At 32.0% G+C, this 14,896-nt stretch overlaps 1 protein-coding gene across 1 annotated transcript in view; it reads right to left on the bottom strand.

Moving 5' to 3' along the window:
• The window catches only part of LOC149906933 (interference hedgehog-like), a 46,629-nt gene extending 36,355 nt beyond the window's left edge, over nucleotides 1-10,274 (bottom strand). Inside the window, exon 1 of the mRNA XM_090103985.1 lies at nucleotides 10,124-10,274. The gene's annotated coding sequence lies outside the window, so the exon portion shown is untranslated. The remainder of the gene's footprint in view (nucleotides 1-10,123) is intronic.
• Between the last annotated feature and the right edge of the window lie 4,622 nt (nucleotides 10,275-14,896).

The following is a 14,896-nucleotide window of genomic DNA, read 5'->3' as shown; positions in this document are numbered from 1 at the left end:
TAGCAAATTATGATTTTATCATAATTTGCTATACATTGTATATAATATAAGGTAAAGTTAATCCATATTATAAACCATAATCAATATATCTAATTAATAATTATAAGTTACATATTAGCTATCCGTATCCACATGTTCCCATATTAACTAATATAATGTAATTACATTGCTTACAAAGCAATCTCCTGATAACATCTATAAATAACACTATTATTAATTACATGTAGTCTGTAACGATCAAGAATTAACAGAAGATTACACTCTAATTTATCTAAGTTTCAATTAAGTAATTGAATTAGGGATTGTCGTAGATAAATTCTATATTACATTTATATGTCGTGTGTAATTCGATTTTTTTCGGTACTACCCCTAAACCCAACTCTCACTGAAACTTTCAAATAATAAAATGTAATCACAATTTGTTGAATTGTTTCTAAATCCTCTCAAAATGATTGAGATAAACGAACGCACAAAACTTCTAAGCGGAAAAACAAATTTGCTCCGTATTTAAACATAATCATCAGAACGATCCCTTGAACTTTTCATTCACATAATGATAGCATTCACGAAAGTTTTAACAGCCCTTACTTTAACGAGTTTTAAGATATCTCAATAAATTCAAATGGGAGCAATTTTTGATCACGTTATCCCGCATTTACCACGATATTAAGCAAAGTAAAACTTGGAGCAACAATAAGAGAAGCAAACAAAAGCCTGAAATCCTCTAGTTTCGCATAACAATAGCGACTACTACTCACGTATTTTCTATTAACCTTTTTTGAGGCAACTGTTGTTAAAATGGGTTTGTTGGACAATATTTGTTGTAAAAATATTTAATTGAATATTAATAATTAGTTGATACTTACCATATAACTTTTTTTGTATTTTCAGGTTTACTAAATCTACGGATTGACTTGTTTAATAAATATACATGCATAATCAATATAATATCATGTATGTACATTAAAACTATTTTCCATAAAGTGTGAGGAGCCAAATTGATAGAGTTCTTGCAACCGTAAACAAAGTGTACTCCCGATAGAACAACAATACCCTGAATACACTTGTCTAGCTTACATGCTGCACCCAACTATGTCATCACGTTACATATTTATAAGAACCAAATTCCCATACAAATATTTCCCTTGAATCGAGCCTTCGCATACCGTACAATATGTAGAAGCTTTCAGCGTCGCTTGAACGCTCTCTTCCAAACAATAGTTAATCTGATTCTGTGAAGACCTTAATGCAGTTTTGAACGTGTCCTATACAGCCTTCGTCTTGGCACAGTTTCGTTTATTCTTATAGTTATGTATTTCATATCTTATGTATTTTGGCTTATGTATTATTAAAATAAATATGTTGTTCTACATTTGATATAATAACCGTTATAAAAATAGAAATCTTTTTAAAGAATCTCTTCTGTAAAAAATTGGCATAGTTGAGAAAATTTCAATCTGTTAGATAGGATTTTAAACAGTTACAGCAAACAACAAAAGGCCTCTTTCCCATTTTACGCAAATAAATTTCACTATAAATCGCGAAGCTCTTAAAAAGCAAGTTCAAACTCTACACACAACAGAATAATTAATGAATGTATCCTATTCTTATGGAGTGGGGAAAAATCCGAACGGAGTTCTTGTTTGGAACATTTACCCGGGCAAACTTTCTCAATATTTCCTCAAAAGACCTTTACAGTAATCCCTCTCAGCCGGCACGCCAAATTAGGCACAAAATACGACGTATAAATATTCTCGAAAATCAACTGCGCAAAATAATTTGTTCCCATGTTTACCATTTAGTCGGGCGATGTTTTATCTACTATCTCTTGGATATTTTAACGGAGCGTAACCCAGTGATAATTAAGCATACTTCATTTAGTCCGGGATCTACGATGTTCGGACGGCACTCCGTTTAAAAGCTCTCGTTCCATTTATAAAATTCACCCTTTCGACTTTCCTCTTTCAAAGACCACCAAGAATCGAGATTTTTTTCCGGCCAGAATAGAACGATAGGGTTCAAAATCCGCTGAAGGGCTAGATTGTCTGTAGCTCGTGCCTTAAGTACTATCCACACGTGCAGGCTTTTTAAGGCGTGCTCGCCCTATATTGTGTTTAGAGTGACACGGTGCAGTGTAGCATCGGCTTTATCTCGCATATTGTGATGCTTGGCTTTGTGAAAATTTTAGGCTAAAAGCTGTAACGAATTAGCCATGTTACAGCGAGTTCAACTTCGTAAATATAATTGGATAGGCGGAGTACTTTTGCCAAATACTAAGCTGAATTTGACATTTTATTATTTTTATGTAGGATAAAAGCCGCTTTGAAATGCAGATCACATTTTTTTTCGTATAGTCCGATATAATTTTAAGATAGGCGAACGTGCTTCGAACTGACTTGATTTTTTTATATTTCCTTGAATGGTTATTTTATTTTAAAAATTATTAGAACATCGAATTAAATAACTCGATTAAGATAGAAGATATTATGCTTTTTTAAATAATACCTATAATATTAAAAAGCGTTGTTCTTTATGAGTCACTGCTGAGCAATTTAAAAGTTTTTGAGCTAATTTTCTGAATCAACCTTTCGATGTAATTTCCTTTACTATATTAAATAAACGGTTGCATTAGCAGATGAAAAAACTAATTACGTCCAAGCAATAATAATTTACATTAGCTTTAATAATAAATTATTGAAATCATACAAAAACATCAATTTATATACAGGACAAACTTGTTACTAAAATTAATTTCTTCAAATCGTCGTTATATCGCTTATAGGATAATAAATAATAATAGTTGTTTGACAATATTTTGTTCATAAATATCTAATATTAATATTGTAGAGACGCACAAATATAATAGACATTATTTTTATTAATTTATTTATTAGCAATAATTCTTATTAATCTAATTCTAAAATTATAATAATAGATAAAGTATACATTTAACATAACTATTGAACCTCTAGACATTATGCTTAACAGATTCAAGGTTTGGTATACCTAACGGAATGCGATTACTGTTGCAAAGAAAGAAACTTTTGCTAATTTAAGTATGTACCTATGTTCTATTTTTGCGATGCTCAATTTCTATTAAAACTATGATTCTACTAAATATATTACATAATTTCTACTAAAATATGCGAAGGAGATAAAAATATTATATATAGCCTGAATATGCACCCAAATAAGGACTATATACTCCATCATTCTCAGTTTAATGAAAAAGACATATTTTCAACTGACCTGCTACAAAAACGTGAGAAGTTATCATGCATTTCAATCCATAAAATTTAAATATAATAAAACCTAAAACATATTCGCTAGATTTCACATTTCGTGGCATCCAAACATCACAAGCGGTAATTATATTAATTAATCTTTCTCATAGATAAACGGGTTATATGATAGTCTCTGAGATCCATCTTATGTGGCGCGTCAGATTAATTATGGCTATGAAGATTGTACAGGCGTCCTGTTAGGTTATCTTGATGGAATTCCAGCCCATTGCTTATGTGAGCTATTATGTATGTGAGTTGTGGCGAATGTGTGCAAATGAGCCCGTAATAATTATATTAGTATGACTGAATCAGGTAATACACTTTGAACTATTTGTATACTCAGTAATGAAATTCGTGTGCAGTATACAAGCTCGTTTACACTTTACTTGTATTATCATCAGGTCATTTTTTTACGATCCTGAATTCACCGAATTCTTATACTCTCTCAAATAAAACTACACATTTTTTATTATTTTACAATATATGTATAAGTAGTAAAAGTAATCGTATTAGCATGAAAGGTTTGATTATATTTTCATGGAAGCAACAAAATGCACAGCAGAATTTAAATAATAGGATAAAACTTGGACCTTTTCATATGAATTTCATCTTATATACGGCAAAAAGAGGCTGCCCTCTTTTTCGTCGAATTAAACGCAATGTCATTTCGTACTACAATATGTCGACCTTTCAAGGGAAGCTGGCTGTCACTTCTAGGAAAATTAATACAATACGATATATTACTAAAACAAAGACTTCGTAACAATCATGCAATCCATTGTATGCCCTATTTAATATATACTAGAGATAAAAGTCAATCGCAACAAAGAGATGAAGTCTCTTTTAAACTCAAAACAAGAGCTCTACATCGTTATTTGTCCCAGCTTAATATGTCCATTACAACGCCTCAAAAGGCAAACGTAAAGTAACAGTCCATTACGACCTATGGACAAAAGCTCTTTTAATGAGTGACTCTGAAGCACAATTCCGTGGATTCAATGCGTTTTTACGTTCTTACAAGCTTTTTCCATAAAGCTTCGTATAAGCGTCGTATGAAGCATGGCATAAGGCCAATGTTACACTTTTAATGCTCGGCAGTTTCAAATTTGATGCTGGAAAATTTTAAGACGCTTTTGTTGCGCTGCAATCGGTTTTTATAGTTTTGGACAATGTATAGTTGGTAAATATTGCACAGCTCTTTTCAATGGTGATAGTGTTAAATTTTTACAGGAAATAAGTAGGTAATTCTGGGTGTTAATTATCTATATAAGTATTTATTTAAAAATTATATATGTATGTTTATCAGCCATCTGGTTTCCATAACACAAGCGAAAGCTTAGAGTATCAGATTGTGCCGTGTGTGAAAATTGTCCTGAAATATTTATTTATTTATTTATTTATTATTATTTATTTAATTAACTGGAATTTTCATCATCATCTCCCTTGCCTTATCCCATTTATTTGGGGTCGGCACATCCAACACTCCTTCTCCACAATGATCTGTCCTTTGCGGCTTCAGGCGTCAGGCCCTTCGTCATTAAATCTTTTTTGATGGTCGTTTTAATTAACTGGAATTTTATTTTAAAGTATTACATCATGCGAGAAAAAATGCTAATGTATTTGTTACCTACTTTGCATAATAATAGGGTACATTGAATGAAATTAAGCATGAACCTAGGTCATAAAAATAGAACCTTTATAATAAATCTATCAAATAATAGATTTATTTAGGTTTTATTACTACTATAAATACTAATAAAATAAGCAAAAAACCTTAACCATAACACAACTTCTATACCATAAATTATTATAGGTAACCGTAGTCGTTAGCAAAACGTACCAATTTGCAAATTACACACACATTATACAACTTAAAACCCAAAACAAACATCACGCGTTATAAGAAAATAGATCATATCGCAGGGCATTTAATAAGATAAAACAATAAACAAGTCTACATGATAAGAACATGGCTACGTGATTTCTAACATGCTGTACGTTCATAAAAAATGTCATATTATGCTAATTATTGCTTCCCACGCATATTATACATTTTACATATATAATATGTTTGCGGATACAGAGAACTCAAATAAATAGGAAGAGAAATATAATATTGTTTGTAGACGCTAAACAAATCAGCAGAAAATTACTCGGATCCTTGCTCGGAACAGTTGATTGAAATGTAGTATAGGGTGTTTCTAAATAACTACCAATATCAATATTGTATATCCCATTTATTGCGATAAACCGCTTCTGCATTATACAGGCATTGTCGATAAGAATTGTTTAACTTTTAAATAATATTACGATGAGCAATTTTTACAACTGTTTTTGTTAGTTAACTTAGTTGAAAGATTCTTTCCTGTCATTCCATTTCATGTTGTAATTCCAGGAACTACATTTAGTTTTTAAAATATTTGCGTACGTCAAAGGCTAGTTTTTTTTTATTCTGGGACATACGATTGCTCGTATCATTTACAGGAAATGTTTAAGAAGATTTAGCGTACGACAAAAATTTAAGTCGATGCTAATGAGGGCATGGGCAGTATTTTTAACTCTAACTCCACTTTAATTTGTTTTCTGGTACAATTATTACCAAAATTCGTATTTGCAATCGACAAACGTTTCGTACCATTAAGTGAGCGATATTTTAATATAAATCGACCCTTTTATGACCGCGAAGCTAATTTATGACAGACATTTCTTTATTTCAGCGCGTAGAGTAATCAAAATAATGTCCTGAAGGTCAATTTCTTTAATCAGAGGCGTCATCGTAAAAGTTGACGATGATGAATGTTAAAATTAATGGAGAAACTTTACGACCGTCGAAAATAATAAAAGCTTTTGGGAAGATGGTTTCGAGAAATACTGATTGCGCAAAAATTATCTGCTACCTATTATCTTACTGGTTCGTGTATTAAATGGAGTTCAGGCTTGAGTATTTGCCATACATTTTCTACATGAACATTAACATAGCTTTTATTATACACGCGTAGGTAGTATTGTGTGTGAAACGTAAGAGCGTCGTTTAAAAAGATTGCTTGCTAAGAGTTTCTGCTACGATTGTGTAAATATGCAAATACATTAAATTAAAACCAACGAAGTATTACTTACGATGGGTTTCAAATGGTATAAAAGGGAAGACAGTTAATACATTTAATAACAATATTATCAATATTTTGGTATAAGTAATGCTTTGCGTGGTAACTGTTATCATGTATTACCTACATAGGTACAACTTCTATCAAATTAACAATTTAAACCTAGCTATTATGTTCTAACTTCTAATTAATTGTAGGTATCTATGGTATTGAATACATCCCAACATCTAACGTCATCTTCATTGTTCATTTCATATACCTACCTAATCTAAGTAATGGAAGTTTTTCTAAGCGCATCCAGAATTCAAGAAAAGCCTCGAAAATTCCATTTCCTTTCCATTGGGTATAATAAAAATGTACCGCGGTAGGCGCAGTGTCCTCCTACGTAATAAATATAAGAGGTGTATTATTTCGCGTCTTACGAGAATTGTTACATTTTCATATGATTACATGTAAACGGCTTCCGCTCGCAGAGAAATGTTTCATTTTCTACAGGAGAGTTAAATCATAGTATTTATACTATGGTTAAATGCAGTAGGTAGTCAGTTCTGAGTATTTGTATGTATTTGTAGATTATGTATAGATATTCAATATTATTTTAAATAGGTAAAAACCTACCTATACAAATTGCTTTTCCAACCCATTAATCATTAGTCTTGATGTGAATAAATAAAACTTTTAAATACCTACTACCTCAATTAAGTATTTTTTTTAATAAAAAGCTCATTGGACAGGTGTTAATGATATAGGACGTAGATTATATAAAACATTGAACGGAGTAAAGCTATACGAATTACCTACGAACTACGAAGGTAAACGTGATACCTACCTACCTAAAAACATTGAGATAATATTAATATGGAGTCGATACCGCCTACACCACTTATGTTCCACTCAACATACGTCATGTGGCGTAACTGCACTCAGTCGCTTGCTCGCTCATTGGCGCGAACGTCACGCTCATTTTTTATTTGTTTTAAAGTGAAACGCATCAAATATGCCTACGTGTGTGTTACGATATTGCACAAATAATACAAATAATACGGAAAAGTGCAAAGGAATAACTTTTCAATCAGTAAGTAACTAGATAATAATTTTTAAAACTTAGTTAGAACAAAATTTTTGGCGGGCGACATTTTGCGTCATTTGTCATAGATTAAAAATTTAAGATATGACATTGGGCATGAAATAAGTGTTGTTAGTAATATTTGCTGGCGTATATTTTTATAGTATAAAATAATAATTTTACATATTTAGAAAAGCATAGACTGGTTGTTAATTGAAAAAAGGTGAAATCATGAAATATGAAAATCAATTACTTAATCACCAATTTTTTTTTGTTAATTGATTTTAATCAATTTTAATTGATATTGTATAAGCTACTGACTTGAACGTATAATTGAATTATTATTTATTTATCTGCACTAATATTATAAAGAGGAAAACTTTGTTTGTTTGTTTGATTGTAATAAATAGGCTCATAAACTATTGGACCGATTTTGATGAAATTTGGCACAGACAATCTTTAGAACCTGAGAAAAAACATAGGCTACTTTTTATTGCGAAATATGTACCACGGGCGAAGCCGGGGCGGACCGCTAGTTCAGAGATTAATATTTTTTCTATTCAAGGTTTCCATGTCTGGGCCGTGAGGAAAAGGGAAAAATGGGTAAAATTTGTCCAAAACAACCGCAGTGAAGAAACCTGGTTACCATCCGATAGAACTTGCGTCTGTTCATTGCATTTTCGCGATGAGGATAAATATACCACAAAAGCGGGAAGGCGTATTCTAAAGAAGTCTGCTGTTACTTGTATTGATGTTAGTAATAATAATAAAATTTTACGGATTTGTATAACAAATAAAATATTATTTTAGCCATCACTAACATTATTATTATTATATTTATTTTAGCCGAAGGTGTGCTACAATAGTACTGGAACAATACAAGCAATTTCTGAGCCGGGAACATGTTCTGAGGATGATGAACTAAATATAAATAAACACAATTTTTACACGGCTTTTATTTTTTTTCTAAAAAAGGCTCAATTTGTAAGGAATGAAACTTCCCATAGCCCTGACTGAACCTCCTCATCCTATATTATATGCCAGATATTGTTAGCCCCGCGTAGTAAAGTCAGTTTATATCTAAAATAAATATTAAGTAAGTACAAAGAAAATTTCAAGTCAACGTGCATGTAAGGAGTGGCACCCAATAAAATAGACAGAAAGAAACAAAGTGTCGCCTCTATAGCGGTGAGTCAGTGACATCGCATAATCTATGACTGTCTAGGACTAGCCGTCATTCGCGCGCCCCGCGCCGCCATCTTGGCGCACAGATTTTGTTCGTGGTGTCTGCTCCATAATAGTATTATCTCAATGCCTAAAAACGTAATTTTCCAAATCTCGAAATATGAAGAACCAATAAATAGAAACAATTTTGCTAAATACGAATATAAGTCGACATCCTAAATTCAAACTTAATAAAGACATCATCCCTACTCAAACAAGAAAAAATACGTATCCTAAGAAAATATTCCATATCACAGTTCCCAAAACATACATTCAATAATGCACTCTATTTCAAGTATATATAGAGTCTAAATACACAATCACATGGTGACAATATTTGCACGATGTCTCATAATCACATGGATGCTTTCCAAAAATGGTTTGCAAAAATGGCCGGACGATCGCAATGGTCATTCCATCTGCATTCCGCATTCCGTAAACAATGTTCTTACAAAAAGATTATGAAGAAATTAATCTCCGCGTAACTACGGTGGACATTAATTATATTTTAAAGAGTCGAATTTTATAAGTGGTTAGCATTTGTTTTTAAAGTGAAACTTTTATTACATCGTCTCAAACTTTTTGGTCTGTGTAGCGCATGTCGCGTGTATCGCGACCGTCACGCGACATGCGCTTTATTTTATCTATATATTTTATTGCTTTAAATTTTCTTAGTTGCCAACTTGCCATTAAATTAATTACTTAGATGGATTTTACTTCTTTGTTTTTTCTTGAGTTGAGTTTTTGTGCCAATTGATTAATTAAAATAGCAATAATAAAATAGACCAATTCGCATATAGGTATTAAATTTAACATTAATCGAACTATATTATTATTATCGTCAATCTCGTGCATTATTAAGGTCACTTACATCCGAGATAACAATAAGAATGCTTCGTTTTAAAACATGACCTATCTCAGCTATACATACCAATAAACCCACAAAATTATATTTAAATTTGGGTTTTTAAAGCTTCCTTTTTTGTATACTATGGTCACGCATTGCATTGACTACCCGCATTACTGGTTATAAAATAAAGTAAACAACAGCAAATCTTTCACTAAGAATACCAATTTTTAGACTATTTTTTCTTCGATTGAAGTCAATCGAAGAAAAAATAGTCTAAAAATGTTATATAGATACTACCTACCTACGCTATATTAAATCACAAAACAGTCTCTTGAGTAACATTTTTGTTTGTCAATAAAATTATGAATGAACTTCCTAATATTATATAACAAATTAAGATTCACATTGATATTCGATAACTCTTTGTTTGATATTCGAGGAAGTTGAGGTATCTGACCCAACAGCTAGTTCCACAACAATCGATTACGATGTAATTGTATTGATTCAAGTTTTCGTGAACGCAAGGTGCGCTCGAGTCGTTGCATTCTTGAGACGGGAGAGGGTGTAAGGCGTAAGCCTGCATTCTTGTCCTTACCTTCCCTCGGGACACTCAACACAGAAGTCACCTAACACATATCCGTTTGTCACCTCGTCAAACTGTTTTTAAACACACACGTTAATTAAGCTTTTGTTTAACATCACTTCCTAATTGTCGCGTGGGTACCAAAATACACAACCGAATAACCGGCGTATAACAAGCAAACTGGATTCATTCGGACCGACCGTCCGGCGTGGAATGCTTTTGTTTTGTCTCTTTTCTGCACGCGGGAATCGTATAGCCGTCTCGTTTTAGGAAAGAAAGGCGCCAATGCACAGCGCGGGCGCCGACTTCTTCCTTCGGGATGGTTGGAACAAAACAAAAGCTCTTTTAAAACAAGTTGTTGGTAATGGGCCTTTGAGCCCTCAGGTGTCTGTAGCTGTGGTGTAATGGACAGTGTGACTTAAACGTTTTAAAGACGAGCCTGTTGCTAAGTGCTAATGAAGATATTGAATTGCACCTAATCTTTTAAGTTATTATGTCTTTACAATCACAAAACAAGTTTGACATCTTCACATTCAAAACAAATAAATTTATCGAAGTCCATTTGATTCAAGTTCATATTATTATCATAAAATAATCCCGCTGCTATACCCACCACGTTGGATGTTTATAACTCCATTATTTTTAATTTAAAATATTTACCTACAATGTAAGAAATTATTCCATATAGGTAACTACGACCTAGAAGTGAAATACAAGAAAATACCTTTAGAATAAATACTGTAATTATACAACAAGCTTAAAAAGTTGCGCGTTCAGAGAAATGAAAAGCAGCGGAAATATTTTTTAAATTTTAAACAATGATGATGAAGCAACAATCGTAAAAAGAGATTCATAATAATTTTCGAGAAGTCACGGATGAAATTTTTGTTTCTGAGTAATATTCCAGCAAAACTGCCGCAAAATGATTAAAAAATATGTACTTTTGGAAACAATACAGAACAGCGCAATATTATAAGCAATTCAACACAATGTTTTTGAATTTAACTTTAATTACACTACATTAAGGTAAAATTTCATTAAATAATACAAGTGAAACGTTCATATACAATGATACATTTTCGAATATAATTATAAAAGGGAAATAATATTGAAACCCAGCTTTTATCTAGACCTTTAGTACCTGTTTTCATTCATTATTTATATTTTATAACCATTTCCTGGCAAATATAATTGCAATTACTTTATACCTACGCAAGTAGGTTACCTACCTACAATTTATCCAAAATATTTTATGTATCTAATTAAATTTAGGTAATTGCTAATTGAAGTGAAACTTCTTTATCGGGGTTGGAAAAAAATTTAGTGTAACATTTTTTCGTTACGCGTGACATTTTTCCGTTACGCGCCATCTTTTTCTTATCCCTACCACGCGTGATTCGACGTATTTCTGTAAAGTTGCATATACATAGTTAGTAAATTATGTTTGAAAAATAAGGTCATAAAGAAGTTTCACTTCTTACGTGTGTACACTAGTACACGCACACATTTTTTTTAACATTCAAACAATCTTCACTTATATTATACTTAACATATAATCTTTAACATTACAGTTTACACGATACTTGTGATAGGTAACTAGCTCGTATTCAGCATGGATATGAATTCCAAATAGAAAACCATATTCAAGTCCCGAAATAACACAATTACCTACACTAATAATACTTTTTATAGCTTCTCGTTTTAGTCTAAACTAAATATTATCTTTTGCACACCAAGAAGTAGGAATATATGAATTATAGTTAACTACTTACATACTTACATAAATAATTTTATCTTAGTTAATATTTTCCCAAGCATCATAAAATACGATAAGCATAGTTCAGATACAATCAGCAACTTTGATATACTTAATACTTATGGTTATAAAACCATTGCTGTAAAAACTGCATGAGCCATTCATTAAACGAGTACAAACATTCCTGTGGTAATAAATTCATAAAATATCTATTAATCTTGGCTATTATTTTTCAATAGTTTCCTCAGTAAGTTTTTACCTCTGTGATGTACGAGAGTGACAAATACAGTCGAGCTGAAAAGTGTTGATTTTTAAAAATTCTCTGTTTGTAAAAATATTTGAATATCCGCTCTTTTAAGAATTAGTAGAATGTACCTTCTCGATTTTCTCGATATTGTCTTTTATGTCTTGATTCTGCTTACACGCCAAGAGCAAACTTGGCAATAATATTATGATAAACTAAACAAAATATCAAAGAACCACCACATGAAAGAAGTTGAACTAAATACATATTTATTAAACTTTTCGCGGTCAGCAACTGAACTTCGGAAGCAACTTCATTTACACACAACTTTTATAGTGTTACAGTTATAATCAGTTTTCTTATGTAGTGTTTTGAAACTAATATTACGGCGCATCGTGACATCGGCCATGATCAAAATATCCAAAGATAGATATCTATCCTAAAGCTAAAACACCGCATACCTACGGAGGAAAACCTCATAGTGTTTTTGTAAGTCATTAGCAACGTCTAAATTGTTAATGATTTCTCTAATACGTAAGTCAATCGCGTCCTTTTTAACCGACTTCAAAAAAAGGAGGAGGTTATCAATTCGGTCGGGGTTTTTTTTTTATTTATTAAACTAACTGATCTTGGCAACGTGTACTCTCAAAAAAATAATAGCTTGCCCTTATTTTTTTGATAGTACACGTTGCATTTTATGCATTAGAACTTAGAAGCATCATAATATTGGTATAGGTAGGTACGATATAAGATAAATTTAAAGTGAAGAAAATGACTTTAATGATGTTTTCTTTGTGACTGTACAACTTGTAAACGTTGGGAACGGAAGGACATACCACGACTTCAGATGTCGACTTCAATCCCTTTACATTAATTATGTTAAGCCTTTAGCAACTGAGTGACACTGATATACCACTCTGATTGCAGATAAGCGAGGCACTTAAGTCGTATGGGCCATTATTGTTAATGCTGTTCGAAATTTAACCACGAATATTTCACTAACTTTGATATAAGTAATGAAGTTAGGAATTAAATAAGCGACATTAAGTACCTATAAAGAAATTGCTTACGACTACGAAAATTTCAGAACGAGATTTAAGTAATTATTGTGAAGAAAATAAAGTCTCTCTCTCCAAATTATCCCGCCCTGGGCGCTAGGCTGTCAAGAGTGCCTTTGGTTTAAATCCGGCACGGAGTCGGAATCATACATTTTTGCACTTAGTTACCTATGAGAAATATTTCTAAGAGTACTTAGTACTTACGTAAGAAGCTTATGGATATATTATGTGACAAGAAATTTCTGTAACATATTGTTAACATTACATACCTTATATGTACTAAATAGCACTTAATCTGTGATTAATTACTTACGCTAAAAAAATATTGTTAACAACAGTGATATCTAAAAGTGCCCATTACTTTAGAGTTTAAATAAACTCGATAGAAAATAGTTCATGTCGCAGTGTTTACTGCAGTTACATATTATACAATAAGAGACAAGAGTAAACATTAAAAACTGAGACTCGTTCATAGCGACAATTCGAACGGTAATTGAATTAAATTGTTCGTGGGAAGGTAGAAAATTTTATAGTCTATCTCGCGACCACATTATTATATTACACACTAGTTTTCCGCCCGCGGCTTCGCCCGCGCAGTCAAAGAAAAAACCGCATCATTTTTTCCCGTTCCCGTGGGATTTCCGGGATTGCGTCATTTTCCCGGGATAAAAAGTAGCCTATGTCCTTTCTCGGGTATCAAAATATCTCCATACCAAATTTCATGAAAATTGGTTCAGTAGTTTAGGCGTGATTGAGTAACAGACAGACAGACAGAGTTACTTTCGCATTTATAATATTAGTATGGATTACACATTAGTATCTAATAAACAAATATAACAACTTAAATTCCCGCTTCTCTATATTCTGGTTATATAGCCAATAAGCCTAGTTGGACATTTGCCCTGGTTCTAACTTGCGAGTGTTCAGGAAGACTCACAATAATAAATTTACAAAACAGCATAATATATCAGAGTTGTTTATCAAATTGTTTTTCCCACTTCTTTGATTAATTAGGTACTTCTCTAGACTTAAACTTGCTTCATTGTAAACAAAGCCTTATTTTAAGCTCATGGGTTGCTACCACAAAACGTTATCTATAAGAATAAACAATACATATTTACATAGCTGCTTTATAGAATCTAATTTATCAGTATGTAACCGTGTTCCCTGCGATCGGTTTATGTTTGTTATGTAAACCTTTCCTTATGTCACATTAAATTAAATACCGAGATTACAAAAACGTTAAAACAAACTTGAATCAAAGGGCGTTGAACTTTCAGTTCATAAAGTAGTTTATTTTACCATAAATATTGTAGGCTGTGCCTGTAGCATGTTTTTAAAAGATAGGGTGTTTATAAAATAGATAATTAATTCATGTTTCTTGCACTCCCTTGATTTCACAAGTGCTGCAAAACAGGATCCGATTGAATTTTTTTGATTGCCTTTGAAATTGAAACTTCTAAACATAGTGTTAAGGTTAATCAGGTTAACTTATATATATATATATATATATATATATTCTTTTTAATTGTTCCTCTGTAATATTAACCTTTAAGTATGGACGTCATTTTTTCTTAACACTACTGCGGACGTGGAGTCTCACAGGCTCCTATATGTACATACTTTTTTTTTTGAGAATTTGATATAAGGTTGCTTTAACCTCCTGAGACCCAGGATTTTTTTCTCTTTCTTTTTTAATAAAAATTAGCTGTATCTGTTCTAATGCA

Source organism: Colias eurytheme, chromosome 7 (assembly GCF_061535395.1).
Source record: "Colias eurytheme isolate Ceu_HAF_F1 chromosome 7, ilColEury1 Martin Lab GWU primary, whole genome shotgun sequence".
Classification (NCBI taxonomy): Eukaryota; Metazoa; Arthropoda; class Insecta; order Lepidoptera; family Pieridae; genus Colias; species Colias eurytheme.
This window is presented reverse-complemented; position numbering and strand designations above follow the sequence as displayed.